General features: G+C 35.2%; 1 protein-coding gene across 5 annotated transcripts in view; it reads left to right on the top strand.

Moving 5' to 3' along the window:
• L1TD1 (LINE1 type transposase domain containing 1) overlaps positions 1-19,535 on the top strand; it is a 1,087,927-nt gene that overhangs the window by 730,374 nt on the left and 338,018 nt on the right. For all 5 annotated transcript variants that reach the window (XM_089903542.1, XM_089903540.1, XM_089903541.1 and 2 more), the window contains one exon: positions 741-789. The gene's annotated coding sequence lies outside the window, so the exon portion shown is untranslated. The remainder of the gene's footprint in view (positions 1-740; positions 790-19,535) is intronic.

Raw genomic sequence — 19,535 nt, 5'->3', positions numbered from 1 at the left:
CTGCTGCAACCAGTTATAAGCACATCATGGCATTTTCGGAAGCAGAAAACATTTCTACAAAGCTGTTTTCAATGCTGTATCAAACACCATACTAATTTGAACACAAAAGTTCTTCAAGTGACAGGTGATACGTTATAACACAATATTTTTAAATGTTTCATGTTGTTTAAAATACAAATGACAAAGGGAGCAAAACTACTGGCATTCTCAGTTTATAAGCTAGGTTGTTTATCTTTGTAGTTTAATGACATAATATTTTCATCAATGAATTCGAATAAGCTCGCATCTTGATTTGATCTATTTTTGTTGTGTTTGTTCTTAGAAGCTTTTTCACTGAGAGACAGTAAAAGTGATGGAGGCTCTAAGTAACTGAGACCATGCTAACATATGACACTGAATAAATCATAAGTGCTGATTCATTTTCACTGCTAAATAATTTGATTTGTTACAGTTAACGCTATTTGTTTACTGAAAAAGGTGAGATAGTCAGACATGTTTTTAAAATGAATGTAATGGCAAAAGTGAAAGTGAATCTGTTTTTAAATAAGTGCCTAAAGAAAACAGATATGACCTTTAAAGATTTGAGTAGTCTGACTTCCTATGACTCATTAAACTATTGTTGTGAACGGAAAGCTAGTATGTCTAATAACAACTTTGTCGACTCTCTTTAACTTACATATATTACTTCTGATTTTCGAAAGGACATCTGAGAAGTAAATACTATTATTCTTCTTTTACAGATGAGGAAGCACAAGGCCAGAATAGTTCAGCGAATTGCCCCCAAAGGCAGTAAGTAAACACTATAACTAAGATTTCAGCCCAAGTCTGTCTGGGGCTAAAGTCCATTCCCTTTCCAACGTAACATTCTATTTCCTGAATTTCAGTAAATTGGAGCAACCAAGCCTGTTTATTTCAAATTTTGTCTTTTGTCTAACATATGATCATAGTCCTCAGTAAATTCGAAAATAATTAGCCACTATCCATTAATAATCACAGTCTGAAAAGAGAGTTAAACCAACAAAAAGACTTTTCTATCATTGCAAGTGCCTGCACAGATATAATCGGTCAATCAAAAGGTAACTAATTTCTCAAAACTCTACAGATATTTTAGAATGTCTTATGAATTATATACTGTTAAACATTTCTATCTCAGAGCTTAAGATACCTAGTACTTATTTCTGGTAACAAGGAAAGGATTGTTTGGTGATCTGAAATCTCAGACTAGACAATTTAAATCTTTCTTATACTGGGATATAATATGTGATTAAAACTCTCCACCAAAACAAAATAAGTATGACAGGCTGCTATATGACAAGGGAGTTTCCTCCTGGAATTCTTTAGAGGAAATTTAAAGTTAGGAAAAACTAACAATAGACAAGAGAACTATTATTTCATATATAATCATATTTCAATGTGCAGTTGTATACAATAATCTCTCTTTGTGTAATTCAAAAAAGGTATTTTATATGTAGTCAATAAACGTTTCAGGAACATAGTGTCGAAATGGTGTGCTGTTCTTTAAAGATTTATCTTTGGTTTTAATACATACAAGCTTTACAGTAAAAACAAGAGAATAATTGCCAAGAATTAGCATTTCTTTAGCACTTAAATTTTCATGACACTACCCAGCCCTACAGAAATGAGAAGGCATTTTATTATGTAGAATCAAGACCACCTTCTTCAAGGAAAAAAAAAAAAGGTCTAGCAAGTAGAGTTCGGAAACATAATTCATTGGGTGGGGAAGGTTTTCAATGAAATGATCTTTAAGGGTCTTTCCAAGTCCCAATTCTATATTTTCATTATTCTAATTGTAAAAGCTGATTTGTTCACTGAGAGACAGCAAGGAAACATCTGTATAAGTTGTGTTGTTCACTCAGTAGGGATAATGCAATGGAGGGGAGGGATGAGCACCTGGCTAGAGTCTGGTGATTTCTGTTTAGTCCTGTGTCAGCCACTCACGGAACAATAACCTTGTTTGAGTAATTTGAATTCTTTGATTCTCAGCGTTTCTTTATAATCTATGAAATGAAAGTTAGAAAACTGACACGGGGGAATTTTTTAAAAAGGGAAAGAGTTTGTTGGCACAGGTTTGTGTATATCTGGATGGCAGCATCAAGTGTTAACAAATAACTGCACCTAAATCAGAGTATTCTGCAGCTGTAATGAAGCAGAGGCTGTCTGTCGGGGGGCGGGGGGGGGGGCAGGGATGTGTATACACCTGAGATCCTCTTTCCACTCTGACACTGACCATGCCAAGCGAGGCAGTACCCTCTTTGGGATTGAGGTGCCTTTGTAGAAGAAAGGTGTAGAGTCAATGACTATAAAGATTATTCCTTATTCTTTTTGATTCTTGAAAACCCTCACATTCCCTAACAAAAGAATTGGAGTTCAAGATTTAAAAAGATGGAAACAAGGATGATACCAAAAATATCTTGGACTAAAATTACTCAAGAATGATTGAAAGCCTCCAGAGAAAAGGCATTTTTTTTCATCCTTTTAAAATCTTTTCTCTGCTGAAATCTCTTAGTGTAAGAGTAATAGTGCTTGTAAATTTTGGAGATTAACCCTTTGTCAATTGCTTCATTTGCAAATATTTTCTCCCATTCTGAGAGTTGTCTTTTGGTCTTGTTTATGGTTTCCTTTGCTGTGCAAAAGCTTTTAAGTTTCATTAGGTCCCATTTGTTTATTTTTGTTTTTATTTCCATTTCTCTAGGAGGTGGGTCAAAAAGGATCTTGCTGTGATTTATGTCATAGAGTGTTCTGCCTATGTTTTCCTCTAAGAGTTTGATAGTGTCTGGCCTTACATTTAGGTCTTTAATCCATTTTGAGTTTATTTTTGTGTATGGTGTTAAGGAGTGTTCTAGTTTCATACTTTTACATGTACCTGTCCAGTTTTCCCAGCACCACTTATTGAAGAGGCTGTCTTTTCTCCACTGTATATTCTTGCCTCCTTTATCAAAGATAAGGTGACCATATGTGCGTGGGTTTATCTCTGGGCTTTCTATCCTGTTCCATTGATCTATATTTCTGTTTTTGTGCCAGTACCGTATTGTCTTGATTACTGCAGCTTTGTAGTATAGTCTGAAGTCAGGGAGCCTGATTCCTCCAGCTCCATTTTTCGTTCTCAAGACTGCTTTGGCTATTCGGGGACTTCTGTGTTTCCATACAAATCATGCAGCTAAATATCAAAAAAACAAACAACCCAATCCAAAAATGGGCAGAAGACCTAAATAGACATTTCTCCAAAGAAGATATACAGATTGCCAACAAACACATGAAAGAATGCTCAGCATCACTAATCATTAGAGAAATGCAAATCAAAACTACAATGAGATATCATCTCACACCGGTCAGAACGGCCATCATCAAAAAATCTGGAGAGAATAAATGCTGGAGAGGGTGTGGAGAAAAGGGAACCCTCTTGCACTGTTGGTGGGAATGTAAATTGATACAGCCACTATGGAGAACAGTATGGAGGTTCCTTAAAAAACTAAAAATAGAACTACCATACGACCCAGCATTCCCACTACTGGGCATATACCCTGAGAAAACCATAATTCAAAAAGAGTCATGTACCAAAATGTTCATTGCAGCTCTATTTACAATAGCTAGGACATGGAAGCAACCTAAGTGTCCATCAACAGATGAATGGATAAAGAAGCTGTGGAACATATATACAATGGAATATTACTCAGCCATAAAAAGAAATGAAATTGAGTTATTTGTAGCGAGGTGGATGGACCTAGAGTCTGTCATACAGAGTGAAGTAAGTCAGAAAGAGAAAAACAAATATGGTATGCTAACACATATATATGGAATCTAAGAAAAAAAAAAAAGTTCATGAAGAACCTAGGGGCAAGACGGGAATAAAGACACAGACCTACTAGAGAATGGACTTGAGGATATGGGGAGGGGGAAGGGTAAGCTGAGACAAAGTGAGAGAGTGGCATGCACATATATACACTACCAAATGTAAAATAGATAGCTAGTGGGAAGCAGCCGCATAGCACAGGGAGATCATCTCGGTGCTTTGTGACCACCTGGAGGGGTGTGATAGTGAGGGTGGGAGGGAGGGAGATGCAAGAGGGAAGAGATACGGGAATATATGTATATGTATAACTGATTCACTTTGTTATAAGCAGAAACTAACACACCATTGTAAAGCAATTATACTCCAATAAAGATGTAAAAAAAAAAAAAAAAAAAGTGCTTTCTAATCCAGGCAGAGAAAGTCATAGGTTTTTTGTTGGGAATATTGTAAGGTAAGTTTTTTTAAACTCTCTAAGTTGATAATATGAATGTTTTATGTGTATGAATTTATGGCTTAGTATTTAACTTGGTTAATAAAATTGGTTTAGAAAAAAACACTTTACAAAAAAAAAGTTTTGAAAAAGTGGTTTAGCGGTTCAGAACAGTGGTTGTTAGATACAGAAAACCAAACTCTTATGCTTTAAAAAGTGAAGGAAGTTTATTGGCTTTCAAATACAAAAGCCCAAGGATAGATGGACTTTAGTCAAACTGTGAGTAGAATTCTGTCTCCACGTTTCTTGATTTACTAGCATTTCCATCTCTTGTCGGTCATTGTTACCCTTAAAATGTTATCCTGTGTTCATATGCTGTCAGCATTTTTTACACATCCAATGTGCGAAAATGACCACTGTCCTTAACTATGGAATGAATGCCCTACATTTGCTATCACTGGCCCATCTTAAAGATGGGCTGAACTTTGGACTAATTTGTTTGGGCACAGTGAGTGGTGCCTGGTCTTGGTTTAGGATAGAGTTAGATAATGAAACACTGATAAAACAATCTTAATAGTAAAAAGCAGTGGGAAAGCAGCAGCTATCCTTGTATCTGCGGATGAAGTAAATCCCATCCAAACTCCCTGGCTGCCATACAAAATGAGTGGAGCAGTGGTAGGTAGGACGGAGGTCAGTAAGATAACCACAGTACCTACTGCAGAATTCCACCACTTTAGTAAATATTATCAAGAGTAGTAAGTTTCCCCACAGGAAACTTGGGGACAAAACATGAACTCCATGCCTTCCCAGAGTTATAGTGGCAGAAAGAAATTAAAAGACAACCTAATCTAGTCGTCATACTTTGAAGATGGGGAAATTGAGGCTCAAAGAGGTCAGATAATTTGTCCAAAAAATATAGCAGAACTTGGAGGTAGTCTCCATATCACTGCCACTATTCCAATGCTCTTCCAACTACACATAAGCCATTTATTCATTCAAGATGTAGTGACCATTGCTGTCTCCAGTGTTGCCTATTGAAAAGTGTCTGGCTTCACAGCCCACTTCAAATGCCACCTCGTCCATTAGAATTTTTTTCAGTCTTTGAGTCAGAAATTTCTTCTCCATGTTATACACACTCATGGCATGCTTTACTTCTCTCAGTCACCTTCTACCTCATATTATATTTTTTGCCTTTATGTCTCTTACTGGAGTGTGAGTTCCTTAAACAAAAAGGCTGTGTTCTGTTCATTTCTGTATCTTTCAGAGTACTGCCCACATATTAACATTTGAATATGTGGATGAATGAGTAAATGTTTTGGCTCAGGAAATAGTGATTTGAGAATTTCTTAGGAGTAGACCATTGGCACCCTTCATAATTGACCAGAATCACATCTATCATCACTTAGTTGTAGCTGGGATTGAACCAGGCTTGCTTTCGGTGACCCAACATTTGGACTCAGGCCAAATGTTGAAGTGAGTGAAGTCTGCTTTCTTCCCTTCTGCACAGTTCTTTTCTCCTGAAGAAGCTGGTGTGGTGTGTACACAGATAGCTGCACCACAGGTAGCTTTCCCCAGCCCTATCAAGATGTAAACTGTTCTATTCTATTCCAGCAGACTCTGCTAGGAATCATCTGAGATACATTTATTCTAACATTATGCTCCTAATGCTCTCGATGGCATTTGATTTTTATAGGCGCTCTTGAGGTAGAAGTTCTAAGAAATCTAAATTAAATTTTGAGTTTGCAAGAGCATGATAAGGTAACATTGTGACCTTTAAACACAAGATGGTCTTCTATTTCTTTTTTCTACTTAATTTCCATTTCTACTTGCCCATTCATAAGACCAGGCCAACCTTTACTATGTTATGGTTCATTTTACAATAGCCCTTGAAATTATGTCATGATGGAGAGAGGAGCAGGGATTGAGGGAACATGGCAAACTTCTCTACAATAAAATATACTTCATTGGACCCACTGGGACTCCAGTCTTTTTTGACAAGTACAAACTTGATGATATGTTTGTTATGGGAGAATCTGAAATAACTCTAACATAAGTGTCACTGCCTCAAAGTCATAACAGAAGTATTGCAGACACTGTTATGTGAGAAAGAATCTATGTTTATTAAGAGACCACACATTAAAATTTTTAGGGAACTGAATCTGCCCAGAGGGAGATATATTGAGACATATTGAGATGGGCCCCTTCCTTCTGTCAATATTACATTATGATTAATTTGAACAGGATAGTAAATCTTGAATTGCAAATGAGATAGCTAAAACTTAGCAGTTTATCTTTGCTGTCACAGTACCACATATCAAAAAGAGAACCCTTCATATTAAATGAAAATGGTCTCTAAAAGCAATTTTACTGTATCATTAGAAATTTGGGGTGTGAAATAAGTAAATTATTTCATAAATAGATAGTCTCTAGGGGAAAAATTAGTGATTTTTTTACACTCCACCTCTCTCTTAGGTTATATTTTTACTTTATTTTTCATACATTTTGCCAGAAAAATATGGATTGACTTCTTAATATATGTGTAAACAGCATAGGTCTGTATATAACAATAAGATCAGAAAATGAAAATGGGGTGTTAAAAGTAGTGTTTATAGTGGCAAACACAATATAAAAATGTGGATTCAAATTGTCTTTTATAATCCTATGTTTTCAGTCCCTTGGATATTTATAACATTTTTTGGCTTTAGAATTCAACTTTTCCACACTTCATCTAAGTGATAAGGTGTTTCTTTTCGAAAGCGCTAAGAAAAATAATCCTTTCAGTTATTTTTGAATTGTGAAGGAATAGTTGCACTGATAACAAAAATGGCTGAACACAAGCATTTAAATCTGGCATGTGGTTAAGCCTCCAAAGAAATAGCTGCATTTAAAGGAAAGAACACAAAGAAGCACACAAAATGGTATAGCCTCTTCTGAGTGCCTAGCTGGCATTTACTGAAGTTTGAGTCCACGTTAAAGGAGACATTTGTCCTTGCTTGTGTTAGATGTGATTTATTTCTGAACAAAATATTTAAGGATATATGATTCTTACGGAATAGCAATTTGGGTTTTGAAGAAATGTGGTATTATTGATTCATTTTGCACATCATCCAAATTTGTACTTCAGATGACAAGGGATGCTTGAAACAGGATGGAATTCTATCTTACTGTACTCAGGAATCCCCATTCTATTTTATTCCTTCCTCCCCCTACACTTTGAATATGGGAGGAACCCACATTATCATTTTTCTGATGGAAATAAAGATAAGCCAACTCACGTCATTTTTATTCTCCCCATTCAAGCTTCATGGGGAGCAAACCTAACCAACACATAGTGAGATATTAACCCCTCATTTATCTTTTGCTGTCAGAGGTATTTTTTCCACAAAAGCAGACTTTTAAGAAAACTAAAATCTATACACTTAAGTGTTGAACGTTTTTCTATTAAATAGTTTTTTTAATCCTAGAATCCCTTACAAATTTATTTCTTATCCTTCTTAAAAAAGGGTCAGATAGCTATAACCTCTTACAGTTTTATAATATCTCAAAATTATTTATTGTAATGCTTAATGTAATCTACTAAAATATAGAACGCTATGGAATCATATGAGTATATAAAATTATTTGACCCTATAATAAAAGACTGTATATTTATGGGTTTATTTTAGTAGTTCTTGAATAGTTAAAAATTATTTGCCCCTGCAATTAGTGGTCCAGGTATTTGTGTGGTTTTGTTTGTTTTTACCATTTTATATGATGTTCTCTCATCTCTCACTTTTAAACTGCCAGTTTTTGCTTCTTTAAATATGATTCTTCTAGTAGTCATTCACTCCATCTAAAGTATTGCTTATAGTTTTCTTTGATCTGGAAAATGGAATAACTCACTGTTTTAACAAGCTAAGTCCTTTTAAAATATGAATCTGATCATGTCACTTTTCTGCTCAAAACCTGCAGTAATTTCCCATCTCATGCAGTGTAAAAGCCATTCTTTATAATGGTCTCCCAGCGCCTCCGTGACCTGTCCCCACTGTTTCCACATTCCCATCGCCTTCCACTCTTGCCCTTGTTCACTGTGCTCAGACCTGCTAGGTGATTTGCTGTCCTGGAACCCACCATGCATGCTCCCACTTTAGGGCATTTTCACCCGTTCCCTCTTCCTGAAATACTTTTCCCCCAGATATCCATCTGGTTAACTTGCTTACATCCTTTAAACCTTTACTCAAGTTTTGCCTTCACGATGATGTCTAACCTGATCCCCCACCCTATTTAAAATTACAACCTGTGCATTCTGTGCAGCGTCATGTCCCATTACACCACTCTATCTTTTCCAAAGCATTTATCACCTTAGAACCTATAATATACTTTAATAATCTATTATCCTTTTTTTTCTTCTTCCTCTTACTAGAAGATTAGTTCCAGGAGGCAAGGATATTGGTCTTTCTTATTTATTTTTCCCCTGGCAGATAAAATAATAGAACATCATGAAGCACATAGAAAGCATCAAGCAATGTGTTTTGAATTAAATGAATACATTTTCAAATTGAGTCCAACATTTTAAAAGTCAGTAAGAGCTGAAAGTGTTACTGCTGATCATGAAAGTTTCAAAATTTTTGTCAAAATTGTTTTATCATTTATTGTGACTGCTCAGATTCATTCTATGTTAATTTAAAGATTCTTTAATTTGAATCAGTGACATTTGTGGATGTCTGCTCTTTAGATAAAAAAGCTGTTACTGTTAATAGAAACTGAAGCTATTTAATCCAAAATGTGACTTTATTCCTATATGGTAACTCTAAACTTTAGCTAAAGAACAATAGAAAAGTGCTTGATATTCATTTATTCTTTGCTATCTATGACTTTTCCTAATTATTAAGGAAAAATAGTCAAGAAATTTTAGAAATAAACAAAGTGTATAATTCTCCAAGGTCACTGCTGAAATAACCTCCCTGCTGAAATAACTCCCTTATAATACCTCAGTAATTATAGACTCCCCACATTTATTCTGATATTCTCATCAATCTGCTCTAAATTAGTTTTAAAACACTAGAAAGACAGAAGTTTCTTTATGAAATGCAAACATATATTGTCTTTATCAAACTCCTAAAAAATAGAAGCAGTACAAGAGAGTTTGTCATTTCTGATATGCAGACAGAGGGATATCACTACCACGTTAAAAAAAAAAATCTTACAGTATTAGTCCAGGACAATGTCTGAGGCTAATAGCTAAGTTTAATGAACACAAACAGAAAACTAAAATAATAAAAGATGTGTGCCCTCCTCTGTTTGTTCACAGTGTGAATTACTGAGCTGCAATATGAACTAAGTTTATCATGCAAGGAGTTGAATCCTAATCAGTTAAAGACTTAAGTAAATGGGAAAAGCAAAGACTAATAGAATAAAGAGATAATTTTTCTTGTTTGGGTTCAGCACATAACAACATTTGATACAATAGAGCCAAAAAATATTTTGCAATGCCTAGGACTAAACTTTGTGAGATGGAATGCAGATAAAGTATCTATTAAATTAGTTATAACTCAAGTTATTAATATTTAGGGGAAATCACATTTGATAGTAATTGTTAGTGGACTAATAGTTTTTGTAACAGTGATTTATTATCTTCATAATAAGTGGACATACTAGTACATATCAATGGACCAATTAGAAATTACAATATCTAATTGTCAAGGGAATATCAGTATCATGAGAAATCAGTTCATATAAATAGGTGTCAAAACATGATTAGATATTACTTATCTTGACCATGGAACCTAATCATAAAACGATTTTATAAAATTAGACTTGCAGAGCAAGCACTGTCTCTTGAGACTGAGTATAAAAGCCAATCAACAAGAACACCCTGAATCGTGGAACAAAATGAAGGAATCACAACTGACTGGAACTCTAATGACTAGAACTAGAAAGCATTAATATGTAAAGTGTATTAAGCAATGAAACTTGCAATCTGTGGAAGTGTCAACTGCCATGGAAGTGAAAGGTCTCCATCATCTTGCCACCAAGAGCACATTGCTGTATACCTGTGTTGTAGTCAACAGTTCCAAACGATAACAGAGAATAGATGAAGATGATAGGAGGGTGTGTGCACTCTGATGGAGCTTCATGAGGAAAACTAGTAGAGGTGCTACATGGCTTTGGTATTTCTAATTAAACATGCCTCCAATTTTCAACTAAAAATGTATGAGTAGTTTTAGCAACTACCCCATGTTTCAGCATGTTTCAACAACTCCATATCATAGAGAAAAAAATTCTCATATTTGGAAATACCTATGTCAAATTTAAAGCACCTCTTCCAACAAGGTTATACCATCAGTTGAAGTGCTTTGTAATGATTTGCCTTACATGTCCTTTTATCTTTTCTTCTAGACTTTCTATTAACCAGAATGTTGATGTAACAAGTAAGCTTCTTTTTTTCCAGTATATTAATTAAGAGAAAGACTACACTGTTGTAAATAACAGGCTTCCGAATCCAGTGAATTAAATATGACATGTTTTATTTATCCCTCATGTAACTGTCTATCCTAGGCCACAATGGCAGTATACATCCTTATGGTCATTAAAGGCCCAGGTTCCTTCTATTTTGTTGTTGGCCATCCCCTAAAAAGATACTGCACTCATCTGAAAAATTGAAACTTGATAACTGCCCCATGGTCACTTCAGCAGGGAGGAAGGGTGGGAGTGGGTGAAGTCAATGTCCAAGAGAAGCAGTTTGACTTAACTTAGAAATAGATTAGACTTTTTACAAATCACTTCCCCTTACATCTAGTTAGCCTGGAGTGTAGATTCTGAGCTTAAGAGTCCACTTCACTTTGCTCAAGCGCTCTTTTGGAAAAGAGCACTCGAACTATATGTTTAGTTGAGTTCATTAAACTGCATGAAATCCCCAAGTGCCAGGGAGCAAGCCTGGCCCTATCAAGTAGTATTAGCACTTCTTAATATAGTTACTGTGAAAATGCAAAATATTTTTCAAGTCTCATGTAAAGGATTTCTACAGACAATAGGTATTATTATGCTGGTACTAAGAACATGAAAATATTACACAGAAAAATCTTGGCTGGCATCATATTTGAAAATTCAAATCAATTCACATTTTTCAGTATGGGTGTTCTGGGAGTTCAGTTTGCTTTCTCCTACCTGAAATTGAACAATGAACCAGAACAGGAAAGATGGAGTGATTTTGGTGGTACCTGAGTGACTTTTAAGGGTTCAGGTTCACGTGGATTTGAATATTGCTCAGCTAGCACACTAATCTCTATTTAACTGGCTGCTTGTCATATATGTATGCCCCAAACTACTCTGAGTACAATAAATGGTATGAAAATAGGATTGCCTGTTAAGCGTGCCCAGATTTCCTCACCTAGACCAAATATTCAATCAGACATATATTTATTTTGTACTCTAGAGTATGTACAAGGCCTCTATGATTATTCAAGCAAATATTTCCTGCTTGAGAAAGTATAATTTCTGTTGGAAAATATGGTTTCTATCCATGCGGAAATAAATGCTAAGCCTTGTTTTACACTGATATCACAGAGTACTTACTGAAGACCTTAATGTTAATTGGAAATGGTTTGGATTCATGTGGGATTTGGGTTTGTGCATACAGGTAATCTCTTTCTCCTCCAGGTAATGATCCCTCTCTATTCCATTAAGAGTGTTTTAGGTGTTTTATCCTGGTCACAGTCTGTGACTTCAAGGCAGGGATTATCTGAGAGACAACCAGCATTTAACTTGCTTTTTATTTCTATTCTTCCTCAGGTAAAAAAATAAAACACATATCTGCAACAGACCAGTATATGGGGCCTGAAACAGTCTCCTTCCTTTACAAAGGGAATTTTTATGAGTTAACCAATTGGGCAGTAGCCGCTTTTTAGAGTGACAATTAGTGTAATGAAATAAATTCAGGGTTCTCATCTTGCCCTCATGATTCATTCATTAACAGCATTCCAGGCATCCCTTTGACACTGTAGAAGACCAGATATTTTCAGCTTATGGCCATCTTTCAGAGAAATGGAAAATCTCCTCCAAGATGCTTTCAGAGGTTTTATTTACTTGGTCTCCACTGAAACATTCTTTTTTAAATTGTCAACCACACAATTTCAGTTGGTTTCAGCCTTTGTAATATGGATTACTTTGAAAAAAGTTAAATATAAATCTTGGCTGGAAAGCTGCTCTTTCAATAATCTTGACAGATCTTTAGAGTGTGGAAGTTTTATTCACATGAGGTCTCTGTCCTTCTCATCAAATATTCTTTATAGGCTTTACATTTTTTGTCTTCTCAGTACTGAGTCTCTTGGAAATTGACAAAATCCCATAGTAGATTGAGGGACAATAGAGGTAGGAGATATGGGTGACAATTAAAGCCACTAGAGGAATATATTACCTAAGGAGAAAAAACTAGACAGTGAATAGCTAAGTGAGTGATGAATAATGAGATCCCATTGTATGCAGATATTGTGCTTTCTCAGAATTTTTGTACTCCATGGTCACTTGCTTGCCCTGGAATTTTATTTGACAATGAACACGAAACTGACACATTAGGTGGCATCCTTTCTTCCCTCTTATTCTCTCCAGTTTTCAGTATAGATATTTGAGTCATTTATTTATAATCTGGAACTTCAGTTGAATATTAAGAAATATGATTGCAGTGGATAATTTGGGGGAAAATAAATTATTTATTATTTGATTGAATCCAAGCATATATGATCTTACATTCTGCCAACAAAATATATACAAATAGTAATTTAGTGAAACCTCATGATATCAAACTTTATGTGCCAGAGCACCTTCACAATTATCAATAAATTAAGACATGTAACTAAACTAAATTTCTTCCTTTATCTCTTCCTTTCTCCCTCCCACTCTGCCTTCCTCCATCCATTCTCCCTTCTCTCCTTTTTTCGTTTCTTCCTCTTTTCTATGTCTAGTTGTCCATCTTAACCAAGTTTTCTTGTAATTCCTCAAATCATATTTTATTACTGAAAATTGTTGATTTTGTTCAGTTTAATATTATTTAGTCTGAATTGAACTACTTTATACAAGTCATATTCAGATATTACTGTGTTATTTTAATAGATCAGACTATCTTTATTTTGTTGTTGAATTATTCTATCATAAAAAACCTGAAATGTCAAATAAACCACTTACACATGTCACAGTGCTTTTAGAGCCTATTTAAGAGGAATACAGATTTTGAAACTGCCAAAAATCACATTATAAATCTTAATGTGTATTACCAATGTTCTTAAGTTCTATGTACAATCACTGGTAATTTTAATAAATCTGCTTAATTTCAAGCTCATTCACTATTTTCCATTTGAGAGGACATGTTTAGAATTTATGTCACAGAGAGTGGTGGGTTGAGAGTAAAGATGATTAGTGAGAAAAAGTGAAAGAAGAACAAATTTCAGTTAGCCACTTGAAAAAACACTAGACTTTATGTCAACTTCAGTTTCAGATAGAACTCAGTTAAATATCCAGCATTTGCACACAGCTGAGGTCTTATATGTTACACTGCCTTAACTTTCCATTACATTTCTCATTATATCACACATAAAATATTGGGGCAGACACTGACATTCAAATTGTTTATCTTATAATGGCTATATTTGACTGAATTTTCCATGCACTATCAACATTGCTGCTTTAGAAGGAAAAAAATATCCAAGGAAGAACTGACATTTTTAAAAGGTAGGAGGAGCATAAAGGTTGCTCCCTAAATACTCTGAGTGAGATATATCTGAAAGTAAAGATTTGATGGGAAATATGGTCTTAGACCATTAATAATAGAGTTCTGGGAACTGTCAGAAGCCAGTAGAAGGGGAAGGTCTGCTTTCCAGATGAAGCACCATCTTCAAATATTGATATGTATTAGTTGACTTTTTATGACAGTAGATAGCAAACATTGTTGGTTTACTACTCAACATTTCTTCCTTCTTTGCATGCTAACCAGAATTCCATTTTTCCAGTTATGCCACCTCAAGGAGTGGTACCCTAGTCACAGTTTGTTTTTGGTCAAAGCCAATTATAGTAACTCCATTCCTTTTGTCAGCGACTTGTACAGGGGTGGACATATAACTCACTAACTCACTTTTGGTCAGTGAAGCTTGACAAATTTAAGAAAGACAGAAGTGGGGGCTTCTAGAAAAGTTTTTCTCAGTCATAAGAAGATACTAAAAAAAAGATGGTCCCTTTATACCTCTGCTGTGTCTGAATATGATTCCTGGAGTTGCTTCAGCCATCTTGCTATCCGAATGAAAATGGGACAAATAGAAGGAAGAAAACAGAGCCAAGAGAATTACAGAGAAGTGAAAACATTCTGGCAATACAATGCCAGGAGTGACCCTGTCTCTGGACCTGTTGTTTTGTGAGCTAATACACTATAACTACACTATTCAAGTTAATTTGAGTTGGTTTTTCTATTACTTTTAGCCAAATAGTTTCTACCTGATAAAACTTATTTCTTTTTAATTAAATTACCAGGCTTGTCCTGGACTTTCTGTTTAGCAAGCTTTAGTTTTATATAAAGATTGTTAGTTTTCATTACGTTAAACCAACTAAGTAAAGCCAAGAAAACATTTCTAATTTAGGTTGGCATGCCTCTAATCTTTCCCCTCTTTAATCTAACCCCCTTACCCTACCAGAGTGATTCTCACAAATCTGATCATAACACTTCAGTTTAAAAACTATCTAATTGTGTTCTACCATGTAAACAGTTGCATAAAACTCCTTAGTACATTTTTTAAAACATGGTTTTTCAAGCATTACTTCTTCTGTGATTCCAGTTGCTTTACTGGAAGCATTTGAAGCCTTGTTATGCCAAAGAGTGTCAGATTATATAATCCACCATACATCAGAGTTCCTGTTTCCCAAACTTCTGTCACATGGGCCACTGGGAGTTAGTCCATGGAAATACTTAGAATAACAATGAAGCAACCTATTAATCTAAAGATATAGTTGTCAATAACATCAGATGCTACCGAGACCAATCTATGAGTCTGATACTCAAATATGCCTTACAGCATTTAAACTCAACTTCTTATGCAAGACTGTATTGTCTTAGTTCCTTATAACTTTAAAAATGGCTGTCTTGACAACATTCCATAATAAATTAGACAAGGACGAAGCTTCATATCTTTTCAAAGTGGTCTCCACACTATTACTATGTGATTCTAAGATTTTTAGCAGTTTTCATAATTACAAGTACTACTTATTTATTGCTTATTATGGGCTTGGCACATACACAGGTTCACAGAGGCACACACCTGAAATAACATATGCAGATGTGTTGAAAATTCACTAGGAAATGGAAACACAAGGCTATTTTTGTTGACCATTATCTTGTACCATCATTTGCAGTTGTAGTGACTGTCAGAGTAGCACCAGATTACTTTGTGTTTCCAAAGGTAATGCAAACTTTTATGCCACTCTAAAACTTTATTATATTTTTATGAAACAATTTGGCTAATGTAGCACTTGTGTAATTCTAGGGTATGTAACCCAGAGAGTTTTGAAGGTGGTTGTTACTTTGAGCAACATGAAGTACCTTTCAGCTCCATTGTCTTTTTTTTTTTTTTTCTTATATATTTTCTCCCTACATCAGCTCAGTCACAGTTGGGTGAGTAGTATAATACTCTTTCATTCTGAAATATTCTCCATGCATTGCTGTTATTCTTATCCTTGGTTCCAAGGAAAATCTATTCTGCAAAGCAACAGGGAATTATGGTTAAAGCTAGCTTTCTTGTAATACCTTGAAGGTGTCAGAGAAAAGTTTTAGAACAGGAAGGATGCAGTGGTTACTTCCCAGAGAGAATAATCACTTGCAAATACAGTTATCCTTGTACCACAACAAAGGCTAAGTGGGACTGATCCTGTGCAGATTGTGGTAGTTCTTGCTGTGTGTTCCAACTTTCATCCCTAGGTCAGAGATTTAAACTTGCTGAAATATGCATGTACCTTACAATTTTGCCATTTGTCTCAGTTGTTTTTGCTTTCTGTTTTGTATCACTGCATACAAAGCAGCTGCAAAACAAATGTGGGGGGGGGGTCAGTTTGTCTGATTTCATCAGGGATAAGGGATAAGACAAAGCTCCACCATGTAGACCTGAAGAGATGTGTTCAAGGTCATAAGTCACAGGTAGCCAGAAGGATGAGAAACAAGAATTAACAGATTTATCCTGGGATCAATGGTAGCTATGTGATCCTTGATTCAGTGAAATTTGAGAGTTTCTGAGGCATTTGTCTACTTCTTGTAGAGTATAAAACAAGGTGATATCTGCCTGCATGTTTTGGCCATCTGAGTTCAAAATGATTCAGACCAATAAATATAGAAACTCTGTCCCTTGGAATACAACTTCCTCAGAATGCTAATAGATAGTAGAAGGAAGAGGGAAGGATTTATTTGCATAACTCTGGGGAATTCCAGTTCAAATAAGATAAACAAGATTCCTGCAAGACTTTTCAGATCTTTTAATGGATTTCTAAAACGTATCAGCTCATAAAAACTTTCTAAATTAAATATATGGTAGAACTAGTGCACTACAGAAAATTCTTTAGGAAACCTTAAGGTAGTATAGTTGACCCTTGAACAACACAGATTTCAACCATGTGGGTCCACTTATATGTGGATATTTTTCAGTAAATATGTACTACAGTACTACACATCCATGGTTGATTGGATCTGTGGATGCTGAACTGTGGATACCTGGGGCCAATTGTAAAGTTACATAGGGATTTTCGACTGGTCAGTGCCTGTAATTCCTGAATTGTTCAAGGTAAACTTCAGGAAACAAAATCTGCTACATTGGCACATGCATTTCTATATTCCATAACTAAGAGTTGGGTTTCTAAATTCCTGGTGTGTGATTGTGGTTTAACCAGTTCTGTTGAGAAAACAAACTAGAAAGTTGACTTCTTCTGTTTTCATTTTACCTCATCCTAGTAAAAGCTAATCAGTCCCATAATGTGAATTTTTACCCCATTCTATTCTTGTCAGTTCCATATTGCAAGCTGTGAATCATCCCTAAACTACAATCATATATCTCCAGCAGCCTATACAACTATTCAATAGGATATCTTAAACCATACTCAAACTTCCCCCTTAAATGGATTGTCTAGTGGGTCTTCTAAAACACAAAAATATAATCATCACCACCACAACAGCAATAACAACAGTTACTAACATTTATTGAGACATGCTATGTCAAGCACTTACATGAACTACCTTTCTTAATAAACAATAATCCTCACAATAAACCTAACAGGTAGGCACTGTTATTATTCCATTTTATAGTTAAGAAAGAGAACCTCATAAATACTATGTAATTCGCTCTGTGTTCCTCAATAGTAAACTGTTGAAACAAGATTTGAACCAGTTTTTGCTTTAGACCACACATTTAATTGCTATTATTTCATCTCTTAATGTTTACTCTTTCTGTCTACAACAGTATAGTTTCCTGATAATAGAGACTTAATAAACATTTTGGAGTTCTCAACCCTAAACTTAAACTCCATTTAGTCATTTAGTGTTGTAAACTTCTTTAATTATACTTCTCACATTTAGCCTGTTCTTTTCATTCCTATGACCAATACCATATGCTTCCTTCACTTGATTTGTTTTTATTGAAGTATAGTTGATTTACAATGTTGTGTTAGTTTCAGGTGTACAGCAAAGTGATTCAGATATATATCCTTTCCATTATAGGTTATTAAAAGATATTGAGTATAATTCCCTCTTCACTCGATTTTTTTGTTTGTTTATTTTTGTTTTTATTTCCATTATTCTAGGAGGTGGATCAAAAAAGTCTTGCTGTGACTTATGTCAGAGAGTGTTCTTCCTATGTTTTTCTCTAAGAGTTTTATAGTGTCTGGCCTTACATTTAGGTCTCTAATCCATTTTGAGTTTATTTTTGTGTATGGTGTTAGGGAGTGTTCTAATTTCATTCTTTTACATGTGGCTGTCCAGTTTTCCCAGCACCACTTATTGAAGAGACTGTCTTTTCCCCATTGTATATCCTTGCCTCCTTTGTTCTAGATTAGTTGACCATAGGTGCATGGGTTTATCTCTGGGCTTTCGATCCTGTTCCATTGATCTGTGTTTCTGTTTTTGGGCCAGTACCATATTGTCTTGATTACTGTAGCATTGTAGTATAGTCTGAAGTCAGAGACTCTGATTCCTCCACCTCTGCTTTTTTCCCTCAAGACTGCTTTGGCTATTCGGGGTCTTTTGTGTCTCCATACAAATTTTAAGATTTTTTTGTTGTAGTTCTGTAAAAAAAAAATGCCATTTGTAATTTGATACGGATTGGATTGAATCTGTAGATTGCTTTGGGTATTATAGTCATTTTCACAAAATTGATTCTTCCAATCCAAGAACATGGTATATCTCTCCATCTGTTGGTAGCATCTTTAATTTCTTTCATCAGTGTCCTATATAGTTTTCTGCACACAGGTCTTTTGTCTCCGTAGCTAGGTTTATTCCTAGGTATTTTATTCTTTTTGTTGCAAGGGTAAATTGGAGTGTTTCCTTAATTTCTCTTTCAGATATTTCATCATTAGTGTATAGGAATGCTAGAGATTTCTGTGCATTAATTTTGTATCCTGCAACTTTACCAAATTCGTTGATTAGCTCTAGTAGTTTTCTGGTGGCATCTTTAGGATTTTCTACGTATAGTATCATGTCATCTGCGAACAGTGACAGCATTACTTCTTCTTTTCCTATCTGGATTCCTTTTATTTCTTTTTCTTCTCTGATTGCCATGGCTAAGACTTGCAAAACTATGTTGAATAATAGTGGTGAGAATGGACATCCTTGCCTTGTTCCTGATCTTAGAGGAAATGCTTTCAGTTTTTCACCATAGAGAATGATGTTTGCTGTGGGTTTCTCATATATGGCCTTTATTATGTTGAGGTAGGTTCCCTCTATGCCCACTTTCTGGAGAGTTTTTATCATAAATGGGTGTTGCATTTTGTCAAAAGCTTTTTCTGCATCTATTGAGATGATCATATGGTTATTCTTTTTCAGTTTGTTAATATGGTGTGTCACATTGATTGATTTGCATTTATTGAAGAATCCTTGCATCCCTGGGGTAAATCCCACTTGATCGTGGTGTATAATCCTTTTAATGTGTTGTTGGATTCTGTTTCCTAGTATTTTCTTGAGGATTTTTGCATCTATATTCATCAGTGATATTGATCTGTAATTTTCTTTTCTTGTAGTATCTTTGTCTGGTTTTGGTATCAGGGTGATGGTGGCCTCATAGAATGAGTTTGGGAGTGTTCTTT

Source organism: Delphinapterus leucas, chromosome 21 (assembly GCF_059928025.1).
Source record: "Delphinapterus leucas isolate spDelLeu-1000000601 "Yukka" chromosome 21, BTC_Dleu_Yukka2, whole genome shotgun sequence".
Lineage (NCBI taxonomy): Eukaryota > Metazoa > Chordata > Mammalia > Artiodactyla > Monodontidae > Delphinapterus > Delphinapterus leucas.
Note: the sequence above shows the minus strand (reverse complement) of the source record. Positions and strands in the feature narration are given on the sequence as shown.